At 42.3% G+C, this 19654-nt stretch overlaps 1 protein-coding gene and 1 pseudogene across 1 annotated transcript in view; both read right to left on the reverse strand.

Annotated features, from left to right (window-relative positions):
- ADGRL4 (adhesion G protein-coupled receptor L4) overlaps positions 1-19654 on the reverse strand; it is a 129514-nt gene that overhangs the window by 80796 nt on the left and 29064 nt on the right. The gene's annotated exons all lie outside the window — the stretch shown is intronic.
- On the reverse strand, positions 14164-16534 carry LOC142017891 (sin3 histone deacetylase corepressor complex component SDS3 pseudogene; annotated as a pseudogene).

A 19654-nucleotide genomic window follows, 5' to 3' on the forward strand; every position in this document is an offset into this window, starting at 1 on the left:
GTTTTCTAGAGCAGAAGTAGAAAAAATAGTATGCAGACAACTAACTCTCTTGCATAGAAACCTCAGGCTGGACACCTTTAAATCTGCCTAATTACCAGCTCTCTTGCCTCTGCATTAGGACTCATGAGCTGCGTCTACACATGCACGCTACTTTGAAGTAGCGGCAGTAACTTCGAAATAGCGCCCGTCACGTCTACACGTGTTGGGCGCTATTTCGAAGTTGAAATCGACGTTAGGCGGCGAGACGTCGAAGTCGCTAACCCCATGAGGGGATGGGAATAGCGCCCTACTTCGACGTTCAACATCGAAGTAGGGACGTGTAGACGATCCGCGTCCCGCAACATCGAAATAGCGGGGTCCTCCATGGCGGCCATCAGCTGGGGGGTTGAGAGATACTCTCTCTCCAGCCCTTGCGGGGCTCTGTGGTCACCGTGGGCAGCAGCCCTTAGCCCAGGGCTTCTGGCTGCTGCTGCTGCAGCTGGGGGTCCGTGCTGCATATACAGGGTCTGCAACTAGTTGTTGGCTCTGTGTATCTTGCACTGTTTAATGAAAGTGTGTCTGGGAGGGGCCCTTTAAGGGAGCGACTTGCTGTTGAGTCCGCCCCGTGACCCTGTCTGCAGCTGTGCCTGGCTCCCTTATTTCGATGTGTGCTACTTTGGCGTGTAGACGTTCCCTCGCTGTGCCTATTTCGATGTTGGGCTGAGCAACGTCGAAGTTGAACATCGACGTTGCCAGCCCTGGAGGACGTGTAGACGTTATTCATCGAAATAGCCTATTTCGATGTCGCAACATCGAAATAAGCTATTTCGAAGTTGGGTGCACGTGTAGACGTAGCCATGGTGTATATCCACAGTTTAAAAAAATAAGGCAGGTTAGCTGAGCCAAGCTAAAAATAACAGCAAAGACCTGGCAACTCAGCTTTCTTGGGTTAGCAGATTGGGTTTCAGTTTAAGTTGCTAGACTGAATTAAAAACCATGGCTTCCCAACTATGAAGTTACAATACTTTTTCCCCCACTATTGACATATTTGGTCAGTATCAAAAACTGACAACTTTACAGAACAACTTTCTTTTTAACACCCCACTTCATGCACAGCTTTACAGTTGTGTAATACTGGCAGCCCCAATGTGCTTTCATACCACATAGCTTGGTGAGCTGGGTTTCAGCCATCCTTTTGTGCCTATTTTCAATACAGAGGAGTCTCAAAGCTTGAACCCCAAGGGTAGAGTGTGTTAATTAAAAGTTAAGAAAACATGAACTACAAGGAGAGACTTCAAAATTAAGTTTGTTTATTCTGGAGAAGAGGAAGAAGGACATGATAACGATCTTCAAGCCTGGGAAAACTGTTATAAAGAGGAAGGTGATACTTTGCTCTTCACCTTTGAGGACAGGACAAGAAGCAATGGACTCAAATTGTAAGGGAGATGTAGATTAGATTAGGAAAAGGTTCCTGTCAGGGTAGTTAAGTATGGGAACAAATTACCTGGGAAGTTGTGGAATCTCTAGTGTTGGACATTTTTGAGAAAAGGATGGACAACATCAGTTAGGGTAGGCCTAGATCAGTGATACTCAGATCTCAGTGGTTCAGGAGTCAAAATGAAGTATTCTAAAATGGTTCATAATGTAGAACAGAGACTTCACTGACCCCAGATGAGGTTTCAGTGCCTCTAGGTACCCAGAGACAGTGAAACCTCATCTGGGGTCAGTGAAGTCTCTGCTCTAAAATAACATAGTAAAAGCTTCCTGTTTTGTTGATAACTTAGATTAGTTAATAATTAAATCACATAGTGCTTTAATCTCGTATGCCAAAGAGCCACAGAAGATACATTAAAGAGCCAAACACAGAACCCAGTCCTCCATCTGAACATCAGTGGTATGGATAAAACTTAGTCCTATCTCATTTCATGGGCCTGGACTATACTTACTGAGGTCCCTTCCAGTCCTACGTTTATCTAATTTTGACAGCATCTGCTTGCTTGAGAGCATCTGCTTGCTTGTAAACATGTAATGGGGAATACAGCTGAAACTATGACTACATGCTCGTGACTAAGGGGATCTTTGCCCACAAAAGCTTATGCTCCAATAAATCTGTTGGTCTATAAGGTGCCATAGGACTTCTTGTTGTTTTTGTGGATATAGACTAACATGGCTACCCATCTGAAACTCAATGTGACACCTCAGGGTTCAACTCAGACAAGTTGTGTCACTGCCTGTGGCTCAAAGACCTGATACCAAAAGCCAGCCTACAAATATGCAAGTCTCATCCTGACTTCCAACACACACTTACTTTTGCAGGGTGATCCCAATACCCTCCCAAACCTGAATTTTCCCCAAAGGGTCTGCCATGTGACAACCTGCTGAAGTTCCTAGTATTGTGAGTTACTGTGTTACCCTTCTCAGTCTTAGTGAGAGATTTGCTACTGCTGGCTGAATGACAGCTCTGTAACACACTGGCTTGTGGCAGTTGGCCTAGCCTACAAACTCTTCAGGACTCCACAGTTCAAAACCTTGCCTTGCACATAACAGACAACACACTGAAACACTTGAGTTCCTAGAGCTGTCTCCTTACAGTGTCCAGCCCCCTTCTTACTGAGCACTTATAGCTGTTACAGTAAACTCTTTCAGCAGCCCTGGGACCGAGAGATTGCCGGATAGTCAAATATTCTGGATAGTAGAGAGGTGTACCTAACAATGCATACCACTAAAGAAAAACAAGATTAGATATTAAGAAACAAATAAAAATGTATGCAGAGTACTTTATTTACCAACAATTGTGGTATTGTACATTGTAACCTTATAATGTATTTTCTGTATTTATTTGTATTTACTTTCACTATACTGTACTTTGGAAAACAACTAACATTTACTTATGGTTAAAATGCTGGTTATTTGAGAGTTCCAGATAATAGATGCCAGATATAAAAGAGTTTACTGTACTATGTATGTTGCTCCTGTAAAGAAACAAGACTCTGCATCCATTAATTTGACTGGGTTTTGACAAACTCCTATTTCAATCTTTAATTAGGAGTTAATTTACCAAAATTCAAAATACAATTTGATGACATTTTTTCCCCACACATCTTTTGAGTTTGGGTGACTTCCCCTTTAGAAAGAAAGAAATTAAAAAGGCGCAACAGAATAATTTGGGCAGAGGTAGAGGAAAACAGATCTGAGGAAATATTTAAAAAAAATTACCATCATGTAGAATGTAAAGTAGTCAGGGAAGGTATTCAAAATTATTATGGTTATAGCTAAAACTGATAATATCTGCCCCATAACCTAGAACTCATTTCCATAAGAAGTTATCAAGAAGTAGTATAGCATTATTTCGCCTGTTTTGATTGGCTATTTGATCCAACCCTCTCTTTCTTTCCCTCAGTCTTTTCCTCTCAGGTCACTCCACATGTGTCTCCCCCTCCACATCTTTCTTTCCCTTTTCACCTTTCCTCTTTTCCTTTCCACTCCCTCTTCCCTTGTATTTTTATTTAGCTTATCTCAACCAGATTCAACCTCTCTCCCTCTTGCCATCCCCCAGAAGTGTCTCGGAACTGAATGTTTATCACATTGATTTCTCTACACACAGATTATGTTCCTTTCCCCTGTCCTGTTGAATATAAACTCTCCAGGGCAGGGGCTGTCAATTCCCATGCCTACTGAACCAGGCCTCATTCTCTGTTGGTGGCATTATTAGCTCTACTGGCAAAAAATACCCAACACCAAATCTCATGCTGTGTGAGCTTTGGTGGGGCTTTCACAGTACCATTTCCAGCCTGAACAAAAACCAGGATGTGTTGATCAGTTTCTTCTCAGATGTATTGGCCACTACCAGCATTAGAACACCAAATTAAATGAATCCATGGCCTGGTAAGTCATGCTAAAATTTGAGAGTTAAAATTCTTAACTATGTGCTCACTCCTTTGTGCCCCATGAAAGGTCCAGAAAGGCATAAAGGGATCCTGAAAGGCCAGAGGAACTGGCTTCTAAAGCCCTTCTGCAAGCCCTTCTAGAGAGTGATCCAGAGCAGGAGTTAGGAGGGACACGTTAAAGATAAGACCATGACACATCACTCTGTAGGAATTCCAAATAGCACTATGACTCAGGGATGATGCTGTAACTTACAAAGGAACCAAGGACTTTATAAGTTACGGAGGAGGCCTCTCCAGTTCTCAAAGCAGCCCTGGATCAAGAAATTGCACAGGTAGTTTAAAGCAAGTTATGTCCCCTTCCTCCCAACCTGCGAGTTCTATGCTGCTGCACTTCAGAGACAAGGCACAGAATCTCAGCTCACTGTAATTTCCTAGGTGAAGACACAGGAAAGAACAAAGAAAAAAGATCTGAAAATTAGCCCTGTTTTAGGTCATCTTCAAGCTGTAAGATCATCATGATTCTCTTGAGGAGCTGCACATTTCTTTAGTGCCTGTTTAGCCAAAGGCTATATCATTGTGTTGTTTTATGTATAAACACAGCCTAGTGTGACAAGCCACTGAAGTCTCGAAAGCATCTCATTTTTATTTCAGACGCTGCTTTAAGCCAAGTGATAAAAAGGTCAATACAAAAACCTTAAAATTTAAATTGTTTATATCCCACATATGAGTCAAATAAGGGAATATGGCAAGGACATCCAAGGGAGACTAAATAAGGCCATTGTTTCCCCAGTTGTACTTTAAATGTTTTTGTTTATGCCTACTGGGGTGTTAACAACGCTGTTGTGAAATCCAATAAAATTTCCTTAGTTAAGTCCAAAATGCTTAATCAATGAAAGCACAGAAGTGCTCCATCTTAGGATAATTGCAGCAAACTGGCTTGCCACCAAAGGGCATCCCCAAGCCCTTGGCTTTCTTATCTGCACAGCGGGAACAATGACAGCCATTTTATTAGCTGAGATACTGTTACTCTTACCACATAAAATACTGTGCTTTGCTGCTCTGATGTTTTCTGTCAGTGGAACAGAGCTGACTGTTTCAACTGCATATTTAAATGATGAGTTCAGTGGAAGCATATGTTGCTTAACAATAATGTTGTGTGGAAACATTGAGTGAAAAGAAGTAAGCAGAGTACTAATTGAACTTCATCTGAAAGAGAAAAGAAAAATGCAACACAATTTCAGCTGCAGTTACTTTCCAGTCAAGTTATAATTGCAGAGCCTACTTTCCAGACTACATTTGTTCCCCTGAGGGAAGAAGATAGCCAGAGAGAACATTTGTTCAGAGAGGAAATCTAATTGGAAAATGCACCCCAAAAAAGTAAACTGCCCAATATTATAAAAACTCATAAAAATATTTAATAGATTAAAAAAACAGTTTGGGGAAATAGGATAAAGGGATCTGTTACTTATATTTCATAGTCCTCCACAATAAAAACAAATATTATGGCACTCAGAAACATGTACCCTACTTCCACATGCTTAGTTAGATCATGCAGACCTTGAAGGCTAACAGAAAAATCTGTCATGCAGAGCAGTATGCAAACCCATTTAATTTTTTATTGAAATTCTTCCTGACAGAGTGGACTTTTCTTGAATTCCAAAACAGCCAGCCTGTTAACTAAACTCTGAAGGCAGATGTCTGCTTGTCGAGACTATGCTTATCTCACTGCACTGTCACCTTGCAGTAATTAAATGAAGTGCTGTAGACACAATATTAAAATTCAGCATTTGCCAACTGGTACCCAATATCTGTACTCTGCCTGTAGAGGGAGAGCTGGGGCCCCTCCAACAGCACTGTGTGATAACTGTTTGGAAATACTACCCATTTGCAAAAGTCTTTCTTTGCTGCTAGTGTAAAACAAGTAATAAGTCATAAGAGTAGTGGCAAAACATAGCAAAACTTCTCTTGAAATTCTGATGTTGGGTGAAAGGCTGTAAAGAAGTAGGGCGTGACCTTAAAAATGGTTAGCTTGGAATCCGCTCATATTAAAAACTGAAGGTGAAACTCCCAACTCTCTAGAACGCTTTAAATCTGGACAAAACTGGGACTGTCCAGTGAGGCTCAGGAGGAGAATGAATAGACCCTCTGCATCAGCTCCCGAGCTCCTTGTTGCTGCACCTGCTCCATTAGAGCCATACCAGCAAAGTTACACCACAGCCAACATCTGTGTCTTGGGGTTTCATCAGCGTTGTTAGTGGAGTAATGCATGAGTGGATGATGCAAGCTCCTGAGTCAGGATCTTAACCTGTAGAACACTGATCAGGATGTGTTTTCCTCTAAGACATTCCTGCCACAATACAAAACTCCTGGCAGTAGAGGGTTTAAGAGGTAGATTTTACTAAGAAAAGAAAAAAAAAAGCAGATGTTGGACCTGGGTAGAATTCTCTATGTTATTTTACTGTGAACAAACCCAAGATGATACAGGGGTCAGTTGCTTTAGAAATGCTTCAACTGCACAAGATTAACAGTCACATGGCATTTAGTATTTTTTTCCGTAAAGCCTTAGCCCTGGAACCCTGTGATTACATGACAACCTTAGTTTACATGAAGAGGGAAAACCCCACCCCACAAAACTTGTAACCCCTGTGGCTGCAGAAAAATGACTAAAAAAAAAAAGTTGTTTTTATGCCAACTTCATGACTTTTGGGTAGCTGACTCATGATCTTTTTTGAATGCTGGATCAAAAGTTATACCACTTGCAGTGGTAAATTCTCAATAGCATGTTGCTTTTTAATATAAATATTTAGGATAGATTGTAATTCTTTAAAATTAATAGAATAGATTCATGCAATTGTTCTATCATGTTCTATTAAGGTCTCTAGAACTAGTTGTGGAAAAGTTATGGGCAAGGTGTTTTAACCATATCATTTAATCAGTCTTTCAAACAATAACCAGTGCAGCATTTTTTGGCCAGGGCAGCCTATTGACTGACCATCTAGCTTGTCTACTTGCTTTACAAAGTTAAGCAGGTATGGTTACCACCACTTACCTGGCTTTATTTAAAATATGGAAAAAGTGTTCTTGAACTTATTTCTGTCTGCTGTTTGTCACCTAGCCTGAAGCATGCTAGCAGTGACAATTTCACTCCTCTTTCTGTCTCTGTACTTACTAGAAAAAGGGTGCAACTTGGTATCTGGAGCATAAGAGTACAAGAAGCAAGTTCAATTGGCATTGGGAACAGATATGTAGGAGAAACAAAAGGTTCTGTGTAAATCATAAGCCTCCAGAATAAATTGCAACACAGGACCACTACACAAGGGTGGAAAGCATCCTTTGATCAAAAGAAGGCCTAGCATTTGTACATATTATGGTACGGTAAAGGATTATATAATTATCTAATAATCAACCTTTTGGACCTGGGGTGGGCAATAATTTTTGATGGGGAGGGCACTCCATGATTTGGTAAGTGGTTAAGGGCTGCACTTTTCTATGGAGGGTATGTACGGTTTGGAAATGAGGTTGAGTGCAGTAGGGAGCATAAGGTAAAGGACTGGGTGCAGGACAGAGTGGGGTGTCTGAGATGGAGTTTGGATGAAGGAAGTGGTGTGACCTGGAGCAGGAGACTGGGGAGGGGGTATGAGTTCAGGCAAAGATTCTGACCTTGAGGAGGAGTGTAGGACTGGGTACAGAGTCTGGGAGGGAGTTGTCTGCTGTTTGGCACCTGACCTGAAGCAGGTTAGCAGAGGAAAACCCATTCCTCTTTTTGTCTCTGCACTTAGTAATACAAGGATAACTTGGTATCTGGAGCATACTAATATAACAAGCAAGTTCAGTTGGCAGAGGTGGGGGAAAGGAGATGCAGCGGGTTTGGGTAGTGACCTGAGGCAAGAGGTTGGGCTGCAGTGTCTGGGAGACGGTATTGGTGTAGGCTCTGGTGCGAGGATTCTATCCTAGGGAAGAGAAGAAGGAGGGGATGCAGGATCTGGGAGGGAGTTGAGGCTGAGGACGTGAGAGCTGTGCAAGAAGCAGTCTCTGGATGGGAGACATGTACTGAACCTACCCCTGGCCAGCAGCACTCGGGCAAACTTTCAGACTTGCTAGCAGCCCTAAACCTCTCCATGTGGTTCTCCATGCTGTGGGGGAGTCTTTGCATGCTGCCCTGCCCCTAGCAAAATCTTCCAGCCAATGAGAGCTGAGAAATTGTGCTGCATTTTCCTCATCCCCAGCAAAATCTCTCAGTTCCTATTGGCCATAAACTGGTCAATGGGAGCTGAGGGATTTTGCTTGGGGTAGGGGCAGCACCCCCCAACCTCCACAACACAGAGGGCCACAGGGAGCAGGAAGGCTTTGAACAGCACTGCTCTGAACTCAGGAATAGGCCAGATTAAAAGGCATGTCTGGCCAGATATGGCCCATGGGCTGTATATTGCCCTCCCCAGCTTTAGACAATGTACTGTGTGAGAAGGCAAACAATTGCCAATATTTTACAATAAAGGATGCGAAATAGACACATCTGCCTCCCTCCATCCTGGAAAATTGGTTGCTTTAGTGTGTTTAATTTGTGCTCCTGTCAATTGCTGATCTCTTGTCTATCAGTCTGAAACTTGGAAGAAAATTAAATGAGTTGATGACATATTGGATTCTGTCTAATATCTTTGAAATGCAAAATATATATTTCAATGTTCTTAGTAAGAAAAATTTGTACCCCACCCAAAAATTGCAGCAGGAAGATATTGAACTTTGCCAATTTACACCAGCTGGGAACCAGTCCATTGTTCTTCTGCAGATTAACATAGAAAGTGTTATTTATGTGTTTAGATATCCAAACCTAACAAATGGGTGCATATCCTTGTTTTAGGCACCCTTGAAAATATATACCAGGGTTTTCCTTTAACATAATGTATATGGATTGCTCAACATCCCTTAGAATAGCCTTCAGTAGCTAGACTAACAGTAACCTAGGCACCCTCCCAACAAATAAAATAAGATATGAAAAATGAAAGCAGCATCTACTGCCATAAAAGCTTGTGCCAATGAATGTTAAAATGATGGAATCAGTAAGCTGGCTTACATTAGGAGTCAGTTGGCTTACACGAGGAGTACTAAAATACCATGCAGGTTCAATATCTCATTTTACAAGTGACAATAGTTATACACCATTTATCAAAATGCATTATATAAAGAGCCTCTGTATATTGTCACAGCGCTTTGGTTGAGTTTCTCCAGCTGGACTCACCAGGCTGCTATGTTTGGGTCTCACCATACTAAAACCATGTATGACCATTGGCCTGCATTGATTATGCCACTTTGGCTGTTCTAGCAGAACTCCTAGCACTGTCTCTCTGTTAACCTTCATGGAAGTGGGAGACTGCAGCCCAGCTACGCTAGGTCCCAATAACAGCTCTGACTGACAGAGGAGCCAACAGCCTGAAGCAATCGTGGAACATGACACCCTCCAGCCCTCAGAGCTACCCACAGCATGGTGCCCTGTGGTGATTTAAAGGGTCTGGAGCTCCAGGTGCCATCAGTGCTACTGTAGCTTGTTGGTGTCTGGGAGTCCCAGACCCTTTTGAATCACCAGACTCTAGAGCATGGTTGGCAGGCTGCTGACTCCCCATAAGCTTAAGCATACGCTTTTCCAGAGCATTACCCTTGGGAGTACTCTGGGTTTACAGTTCAGCTTTTCAGAGACATCTGACAGCGGAAGCAAATGGAAACACAAGCTTTGTACCCTCCCAAAATACCAATCACTCTTCACTTTAGCTAGCCAAAGAAACCTGAAGATCTAGACAAAATAATAAATGCCTCCATGCCTTTCCCTGCCTCAGTATCCTCACCACTCTGAGGAGTTCTTTGTGTTCACATCAGAGTCCTCTAGACTAGTGTCCTTCAACATTTGTAGACAACTAAAGACCTGATTTGATTTGCATACACACATATTTCATCTTACTTAAAAATGACTTGCTTACAAAAAGACATGAAAATCATAAAAAACCCCCTTGTCATAGCACCATCACTGAAAACTGCTTACTTTTCCATTTGATCATAGAAAGTCAATCAATTGGAATATAAACACTGTACTTACATTTTGTACACAGATCAATATAAACAGGTCGTTGAATGACATTTTAGTTTGTACTGACTATGCTAATTTTTTAAAATGTAGCCTGTTGCAAAACTAGTCAAGTATTTAGAGTTGATGTATCTCCTGAAATAACTCTGCATACCCCAGACATTCATGTGCCCTTGGTTAAGAATCACTCTCTAGAAATCCCCTTCTTGCATGCATCTTCTTCCCTGAATCTAAGTCTCTCTCCTCTGGGTTCATTTCCTATTTCTTCACCTAGTCATGCAATTAAATAGGTCCCCATGGCTATGAAAGTTTTTTCCACTTTCTTGTCTAAGTCTCTGAAGTTTCAAAAAGGTAGCATCAACACCTTAGTCCTTTGCCTTGGTCTGAGGAAATGCCACTACTCCAAACCTGGGCTCCCTCCAAACAGCCTGCGCAGAACTAGTTTCAGCAAGGTTGCAAACTGCTCTGTTATTTATTTATGGGTTAGATCAATTCAGGAGGTGATAAGTTTTAATGACTGGCCTGTTGAAGGCCACACACACCTGTTAAGTTTCCCTCATCCTCAACACAAGAGGTAGGATGCAAACAGTTGATAAAATCAAACTAGCATTCCTAAACTGTCACTAATGACTCAATGATTAGGGTGCTGGCTTAAAACTCAGGAGGCTGATGTTCAAATCCTGACTCTGTTCAAGGCTTCTTGTGTGACCTGGGGCAAAGCATTTGGTCTTTCTGTATTCTAGTTCATCATTAGGGGGAAAAGGGATCAGTACACTTTCCTACCTCTCTGGGTACAATTTAAAGCCTGTGAGGAACTCCATATAAGTATCTAAAATAGATGCTTTCCATAAAAAGGAGAGTCTCATTCTCCTCTCATAGTCACTGCTAGAAGGCTACTGGTGAAAATGAATAAAGACCCAGCCCTACAGACTGTTCCTTTACTGTATGCATTGTTTACTTTTAGGCCTAATCAGCAATAAGTGGACCAACATTAAAATACACACCCTTCCTAATACAAGAATAAGGCTAGAGAGGGGGCCAAAATTTCATAATGTGGGCATACAAACGTAGATGTCTAAATTCATAGGCCTAAATTCACCAGACCATCCTGTTGGTGCAGATTTTCCACCTATGCTATGGAAAGGAGTCTTAGCTGCCCCAGTGGCACAGTCTCCAATTCTCTGCACCTGTTGGGTCCCTTCCAAAGGAGCAGGGGCCAACTGTGTGGGTTGGGGGCAGGGCAGGGAATGCTCAGTGCTGCATTATCGTTTTCATAGAGAGTTCCCACCAAGTGATCCTGGGGCTGACTACAACCAAGTGGAGTCCCTGGTTGCACAGCTCCATTGGAGTGGTGCTGCTGTGGGTCCTATCTGGGTATGTACCAAGGGTGAAAGCTCTGCCCACATGAACCAAGTTCCATGTGCGTGCTGGCCCTGTTTCTTTCTCTATAGAAGAGGGGAAAAGAGGATGTTGTGGATGGAGGCCCAACTCTCTCCCATGTTTTTTGACATTGCACTGAAAGGACTGGTCTGCGGGCACAAAAATACTTTGAGATGAAATATGGGGCTCTTGAGCAGCCTGCCAGTTCCAGTGAAACCCAACTATAGATTTTGGTACTCATATTTAGACACCTGGGACTGGAAACAGTAGTCTTCAATTCTATGTTTAAGTTTACTGTTCTGTGAAACAGAAACACTAAGGCTACATCTACACAAGAAGCCTCTGTCAACAGAAGTCACTATGAGAAGGGACTTCCTGGCAAAACTTCTGTGAGCAAGATTGTGTTTACACATAAAAGCAGATCAAAAGAGTAATCCACTCTGTCAACAGAGAGCAACTAGATCGCCCCTTCCTATCCCAACAGGATGGCTGACCAGAAGTTCTGCAAACAGGGCTGCCCGTGGAACCAGAAACCCCCTCTGTTGACAAAATAGCCCCAGAGCGTCTTCACAGTGATTTTGTTGACAGAACACTGCTGAGAGAGGCATTGTACCTGAACAGGGAGAGGTATAACACTGCCAGCAGATGTGCTGGGTTTTGTCGACAAGCTGTCAACAAAGCACATTTTGCATATAGACACTTTGCGGTTTTTCCCCACAAAAGCCCAGTTTTGCCAGGAAAAGCCTCTTGTGTAAATACAGCCTAAGGCTTTACCTGACCGTGGTATGAAAAGGCAACTAATTAATATTAGTAAAATGCCTTGATATCATTAAAGAAAAGGCACAGTCATAATGATTTACTAAATACAATGCGATGCATATATTAATATGTTAAAAAATAGCATTAAGATACAGACAGACTATGGAACATTCTAACACTGTTCTGGTTGGGATCATGTCATTTTCTTCTTCCCATGCCTTTTACAGTCCCTGCTATTCAATAAGCCATTCTATATTTTTATATACACCCACAGCCATACCCACACATCCCAAGCTGCTGCACAGATGTTAGTGGGTAATAATTTGGTCTCACTAATTTATATTGCTCTAGTGAGATATGTCTACTGTGGCCAGAATTATAGTTTGGAATCCTTGTACTATGCACTTTTGCCAACACAAACCCTATGAGTGTCTTCTAAACATTCAGTTGATTCTTGAGAATGAGAACACTCTGAAATCTTTTAGCAAGTCATATTTGATTTAAAAATATCTTTAGGCATTTTTTTCTTTTTGTTTTGTTTTAACTAGGCAGAGGATTTTAATGAAGTTGGCAGCCAGATTTCAGTGGGTTGGACTGACAACATCTGCCTTTCTGATGTTTGCTTGTCAACAGAGGAACTATGCCTTACTGTCAACCATATGGCATGCAGGACTGCAAGAAACAGAAATCTCCTGTGTGAGCTAATGTTGTTTTCTTCCAGAAGCTGGAGTAAAATTTTTGTACTATGTACGATGTGTCCGTACTGTCCTTTCAGATATTACATGTTTTAAACACCATTGTTTTCACAAGGAAATCCTTGATGTTATTCAAAATGAAACCCATTGTCCGTTTGAGGAATGTGTCAGAAAGAGAGAGAGGAAATGAAGATTGAGGCCAGAGATACAGAAAGAAAAGGGGAGAGAGAGAGTTAGAGAAAAATGACAAGAGCTGGCAATAAAAACGGTTTGAAAACAAATGAAAATGTTGGGACCTCTTGATATAACAGATTAGGGAACCCACCAAATTTGGTGGCAAATTAGCATCAACATCAATAAATTAGCCTTTTCCTAATTTGGTACCGTTGCATATGCTAGTATGCAATGCAGCTCAATTAGGCACCAACCAGAAAATTAATCTGGGGTGATAGATGCCTACACTCATGCAAAATCCCACTGAGGCCACAGTGATGAGATCAGAGCCTACGAGAGTGTTCTCTCATAATCCCTGTTGATGCTGCACCACTATTAAAGTGCCTTTCCTGTCACAGAAAATTTTTTCCATTTTATTTTCTCCCTACCTCCTCTGCCAATACGTTCTGGAAACTGAACCATATCACAGATTTACTGCCAGCCAGTGGAAGAAAGTAGAATTCCCGTACAAAAATAATTCCCTTAGGATGTGATCCAGATGTCCTCAGGCTAGTGCAGCTCCCACTGAAGGCAGTGAGAGTGATGTCTGTGTATTGCAGACTTAAACCACAGGACTGGCCCTCAAAGGGGGAACCACAGATACAATGGCGATCCTTCTCCACACAAAAAAAGGCACAGATAGCACAAGAAGAGACCCACAGATTAAACTATAAACAGAAACAAATGCATCACATTTCACAAACAGCAACTGGACATTTAAAAAGGTATGGAAGCTAGTTGGATTACTCTTCTCCTTGTTCTGCCCCCAAGCTTTGCAGAAAAACCAGAGCTAGCTTGTGACAAGGAAAATAGCTGTCCCCTGCCCTTGCTTCAAAACTTATGTTGTTTTCATTGTGCACACATGCTTCACAGGACAAAAAATATAACAATGAGAGAATATTATGCAGAATCCTCTTAAATATAGTCTCCTGAAATATGTAAACAAGATCAGAGAAGCTGTATGGCAAAGTCCAGAAGTAGTCCAGGGCTCCAGGAAAATGCATGTGTCCCTAGACTTGAGGACTATTGGGATGAAGGGGCAAACCACAACCTGTCTCTCAGGAGGCCATAACAGAATTCTCTGCTGCTACAGCTGGGCAGCTAGAAGGCTATTCCCTGTAAGATGGTTCTTTTAAAGAAAAGGTCAAGAAAGAAAGGACAGTCATGCAGCTGATTATCAGCAGATCACAAAAATCCCTCACTATCGCTGTCCTAAATAGAGCCTCATTTTTGTGCTGTCACTGCTCTTCCTCACCCAGATCTCATTGGCTTCTACAGAGCTGATGACACAGCTGATCTTCATGTTCTCTTCTAGCTCCCGGTAAATAGCTTGGCTCTTGTGGCACCATGTCTTATCATAGAAGAGTTTGCCATCTTTGATCCTGAAATTGCTGTGCTGGTGTAGTTGGCAGGTGTTCTGGAGACGGAGACGACACTGGTCTCTTGGGTGATTTAAGCTTATTCAGTGTTCTCAGGTTGCCCGTTATCTGTTCATATGTCAGCAGATAATTTAACTGGGAATGGGCAAGTTTTCTGCTCTTATCTGGAATCAGAATAGGGTCATTTGGCCTCCTTCTCAATTTCCTTGTCATGATAGGCTTCACTTCCATGGAGTCTCCTGTTAGCTCCATTGTTAGCTTTTCATTCTCTGCCATCTTCTCTTCTAATTCTACAGCTTCCTGCAGTAGCTGTAACTGCCTCTTAGAAGATGCCAGTGGGTCCTGATACACCTGTCCTTTCATTTCTACATAGTTCTCTTCATCATGATTTGCCAAGTCAGTTTCACTAGCATCCTCAGTATCCTCATCTGAGTCCCGGGCCCAGCTGCTGCACTCACCATACTCCTCCTCAGTGCCCTCCAGCTCCTCTTCCTCATAGTACTTGGGCCTGAGGGACAGCACAGCGTGTGTGTGGGGTACCCTGGCTGGGACAGGGTGAGGCCATAGAGGACACCAGCCCCATCATACTCATATCGGTGGGACAAGTCCCAGAACTGGGACTCTTCCGCTCCCGCCGTCTCAGCTGGGGCTCAGCTCATTGCCTAATAAATAAAATTGTTAGTCTTTAAGGTGCTACAGGACTGCTTGTTCTTTTATAATCAAGTCAGTAATAAGGCACAGATATTTTAACGGTGAGGTAGATTGTCCTTGTCCATAGGCAGAATTTCATACCAACACAGAGGGACAGATTCAGCCCAAAATCTATTTTAGCTTTGCATGCTGTGCAGGCTACAAAGTGGAGGAGAGAGAAAGAGCCATCCATCTCCATCTCTTGAAATTTTCAGAACAAGACTGGATGCTTTCCTGCAAGATGTGTTTTAGTCAAGCACAAGTTAACCAGACTAAGTACAAAGGTAATGGTAAAAGTTAATAGCTTGTGAAATACAGGCTGTCATACACGTCAGGGATTTTTATCATCCCTTTGGGTCAGTTGGTTTCCCCGGCAACCTGAATCCATGAATAATTCATAAGCACGTATTTGAATGAAGGCTCCTGATTGGGTGGGGTTCCAGTTTTCTGGAAGCTTCCAGGCCCAGTCGGACCTGATTGAAAACTTTACCTAAGAATCATGAATATTTAAATTAGCTCATAAATAATACATGAGAACTGTCTATAAAAGCAGGGCCTGCAGAGCATTCTGTGGCCCTGGGAGTTAGCTGTCAGAACAGCTGCAATGGTAGAGAGGAGCGTGGCTGCCTGGCAGCATCCGCTGAACTCTCAGGTCAGCCCAATTGGGCAAAGAGCTCCGGAGAAGAATCATTAGCGGCGTCCACCTGCTGTTGCGCACTTATGCCGCCTGATGCCGCCCACGACCTCACTTACCTGAAGCGCAAGATTTCTCATCTCGGCGCTTGCTTCAAGGGAGCAGCAAGCGGACCCTGTGGCTGAGTGGTCAGGTGGCGAACTGGCCCCACCCTCGGGCGGGGTACTGCGTGCTTGGCTGCAAAACAGGGTCCGTCGCCTAGCAGCACCAATGTTCCCACTGCCCCCACGGCTGTGTACCTGAATTGACCACTCACCGATTGGGACTCAACTCACTGGACGTGACTACTGCACAAATCTTCAAGACACATAACAAACCAGGCCAGACAAACACAGACGCTATTGTCTAGATTTCGGGGCCCCCAGTGGGGGAGCAGGGGGTCGTGCCCCTTGCACTGCTGAGTGGCCTAACAAGGCCCCGCAAGACCCGAGGGCCTGACCCTTCTAGGCCAGGCCTTTGCCCAGGCAGTTAGCACATTTAATTATAATAATTATATGATAATGGTAGCAGTTAGTTATTAGTATCGTTAGTTTATTGTTTAGTAGTTAGTAGTAGCAGGCCTGATATTAGATTATTATAAACTATACATAAGGAAACACTTCAGCAAGGTGAAGGCTAACGCCTCCCTAGTTCTGTAGTACCTTCATCCCTCATCCCCTTATCCCCTCATTAAGAGGGAGCTCCTATTGGGCCCTCGCTTATTAACCCTCATTACCAAGGTGCCTCTCACTACGAGGTTTCCTCGCTGCTGTCCACTTGTGCAAAGACCACAAGCGGTGGCGCATATCCTCCCTATCTGGTAGTGCTGGCAAAAGATCCAGACACCAGGTGTTGCCTTTTCCCCTACAGCCTCAGATTCCTTACCCAAGTATATACAACTAATTAACTACTTTGCCTTGAGGTAAAATAAAACATACATTCGTTCAAGAGGAGTTTATAACGAAGCACTATGAGTACAGAATATGCAATTGTAAGTTAAACATTGATACAACACTACATGTTATAGAAGAAGTCTTTGTTTCTGTTACTACTGTTAATACTCTTTTCCTTAACTGTGTTTTTTATGTTTAATAAAGTTGCTAGGTAGTTTGTAACTTGGGTTTCATTCTTTTCTGCCAGCTCCCTCCTGCCAGGTGGGTCCAGGGGGTTATAGCCCCAATAGTACTCCTAGGGGTAAGCACACTCTCGACTCATTGGGCTTGGGGCGGTCTGCAACTGGGTCCTTGGGACTGGGAGGCACTCAGCCCCTCCCTGGCACGACACAGACCTTTGGGTCGAGGTGGGGAAACCTGTCCTGTTGTCCTTAAACAACGACTTGTCGCAGCAATACAGCACGAGGTAATGGACCCCAGGGGCCTTAAAATTTATGAACTTAAAAATTTGTTAGCAATCTCCAAACAAAAAGGGGAAGGAACTGAAAAACAGCAACAACACAAGAATAATCAAGCCTGCAAGTTCTTTCTAAGAAGGCTACTTTCAGTCCCTGTTAAAAAAAATGAAACAATTATCAAGATGTGAAAACACTGTGAAGAGATTAAAGGGTAACAATTATAACCAATATGCAGGTTCATTTTCAAACAAATTATTCCAGAAAAATGTAATTTTGACAGTTTCCAGGTTAGTGGGTGGAGGGTACACTGTGGCTCGATGGAGGGTACATATTTGGGTTTTAGTCCAGCATTTGACAAAGAGGCTCACAAAATCTTATTAGATTTATGTTTGCGGTGTCAGTTGGATGAAAACTGGTTGAAGGAATATATACAAATGATGAGTCACAACAAAGGGCAGTGTACTGAGTTATGAAGAAATGGCCAGTTGAGTTGCCACAAGGATTGGTATTAAGGCAACTTTTTTATCTATTTTTTAATCTTCTAGAGGAAGAGATGAACAGCTTGTGAATTAAATTCACAGATAATACTTATTTAGGAGGTGGTGTTAACACCAGTCAGGACAGAGAAATAATTCAACAAAGGTAAAAGAAAAGGTTAGGAACAGCAAGAGTCAATGACAATATTTATGTGCATTTAATGTGAGTTCTATGGGAACATTTGGACACAATTAGAGAGGCCCACAGACAATTTGTCCCTGACTAATCAACAATCGGAGCAGCTGTGACAGCCATACTGTGACACAAAGTTCTCTGTACAAAATCCCAATCTTGGGATTTTGTTTTTATAGCCCCAACAGTATTTATACATGGACGTGCTTGGATTTTTTTAAGGTAGCATTGTGCAGAATCAGTTTAGAAGGCTATTGCAAATGAAGCCTCTTTGGACGAGATGTCAGAGCCTTGCATGTTGATTTCCTGTTGGAAGAGAAACCAGTGGCACAAAGTGTTGATGTTTTCTTGGTGTTGCTAATGAGAAGATTAAGGGGTGAATTGATTACAGTCTATAAGTATCTAGATGGGGAATAAATATTAATAAGGGGCTTATCAGTCTAACACAGAAAGGTATAATATGATCCACAGAATGGAAGCTGAAGCTAGACATATTCAGACTGGAAATAGGTGTTAAGTTTTTAATGGTGAGAGTAATTAACCCTTAGAACTATGCACCAAGGGTTGTGATAGATTCTCTGTATGTGACAATTTTTACATCAAGGCTGGATTTTTTTCTAAAATATCTGCTTTTACTTATTTTGGGGACGTTCTATGGCCTTGTTCTATACAGGAGGTCAGACAAAGTGATCACAATGGTGCTATCTGGCCTTGGAATGAATGAATGAATGAATGAATGAATGAATCTAAGTCCTTGAACAGAAGTGGTCCAACACGCACATGGGCAATCTGCTGTTTCTGGAATCTCAGCTACAACACAATGCCCAGCTTCCTGGAAACAACTACCCCCCAATAATTGATTGGTTACACAGATTAAGGCAGAGAGCAAAGTCTCTAGCTGTTTACAAGAGCTTCCTCAATGAGAATCTGACTAACAATGCTCCATTTCTTCAAAAACTGTATCCTGCTTAAATAGGAATTAAAAAAAATACAACGAACGAGTTTGTCAGGTTGTATGCAATAGTGCTATCTCGTGACTCACTCTATAATAGATAAGTCTAGATCATTAATGGGGTTTCATTTTAAGTTTCAGATTTTAGGTTTGGTGTACACTACATCTTACAGTCGACTGCAGATACACAATTCTAGCTACGGCAATTGCATAGATAGAATCAATGTATCAACAGCTGTCTGTAATGTTTGTCGTCACTGAGGGAGATTGATGGGAGCATTTATCCCATCAACCTCCCTTACTCCTCCCAATGGTGAGGTAATGATGTGAGAAATCGAACTCTGGAAGATCAATCCCCATCAGGTCAATCTCCTGTTAAGCATAGACAAGCCCTTAGTTGGAAATAGGTAGTACTAGAGTCAGGCAGCTACTACTTTCTGCAGCAGCTTGCTTTTATTGTTTGTAAGCATTGTGAAAGTGGGTCTATAATCCAGAGACTCCTTGCCAGTTGTGTATCTCACATTTAAAGGGCACTTTTTAGATTTCAATATCATTTTCTGCTTTTTTTCAGTATTGTGTTTTCCATAATAGGTTAGTCATTATGCTGTACAATTTGTCAATTTATATGGATTCCTGATCCTTGCTGATCTATTTCCAGTATAAACAATACAACTGTGACATTGTTACAGGGTGAGATGCACTCAGTTGAGGAGAGTCCATGCAAAAAACTCTGCCACTATAACCCAGGCACTTTTTGAGTGTGGTGTAGGGCCCATTCAGTGGCACCAAGATAACTAACAGAGAACTTAATGAGTCTGCTCTACTGCCTTAGCTACTAGCAAACACACTTTTAACCTATGTAGTAGAAGTTCACACACTAAACTGCAGAAGTTCCAAGTTCAGTTCTGAGTGCAGATGACCTGGGTCTGTTGGTGTTACACAACCACATTCTAT

This window comes from Carettochelys insculpta, chromosome 9 (assembly GCF_033958435.1).
Source record: "Carettochelys insculpta isolate YL-2023 chromosome 9, ASM3395843v1, whole genome shotgun sequence".
Lineage (NCBI taxonomy): Eukaryota > Metazoa > Chordata > Testudines > Carettochelyidae > Carettochelys > Carettochelys insculpta.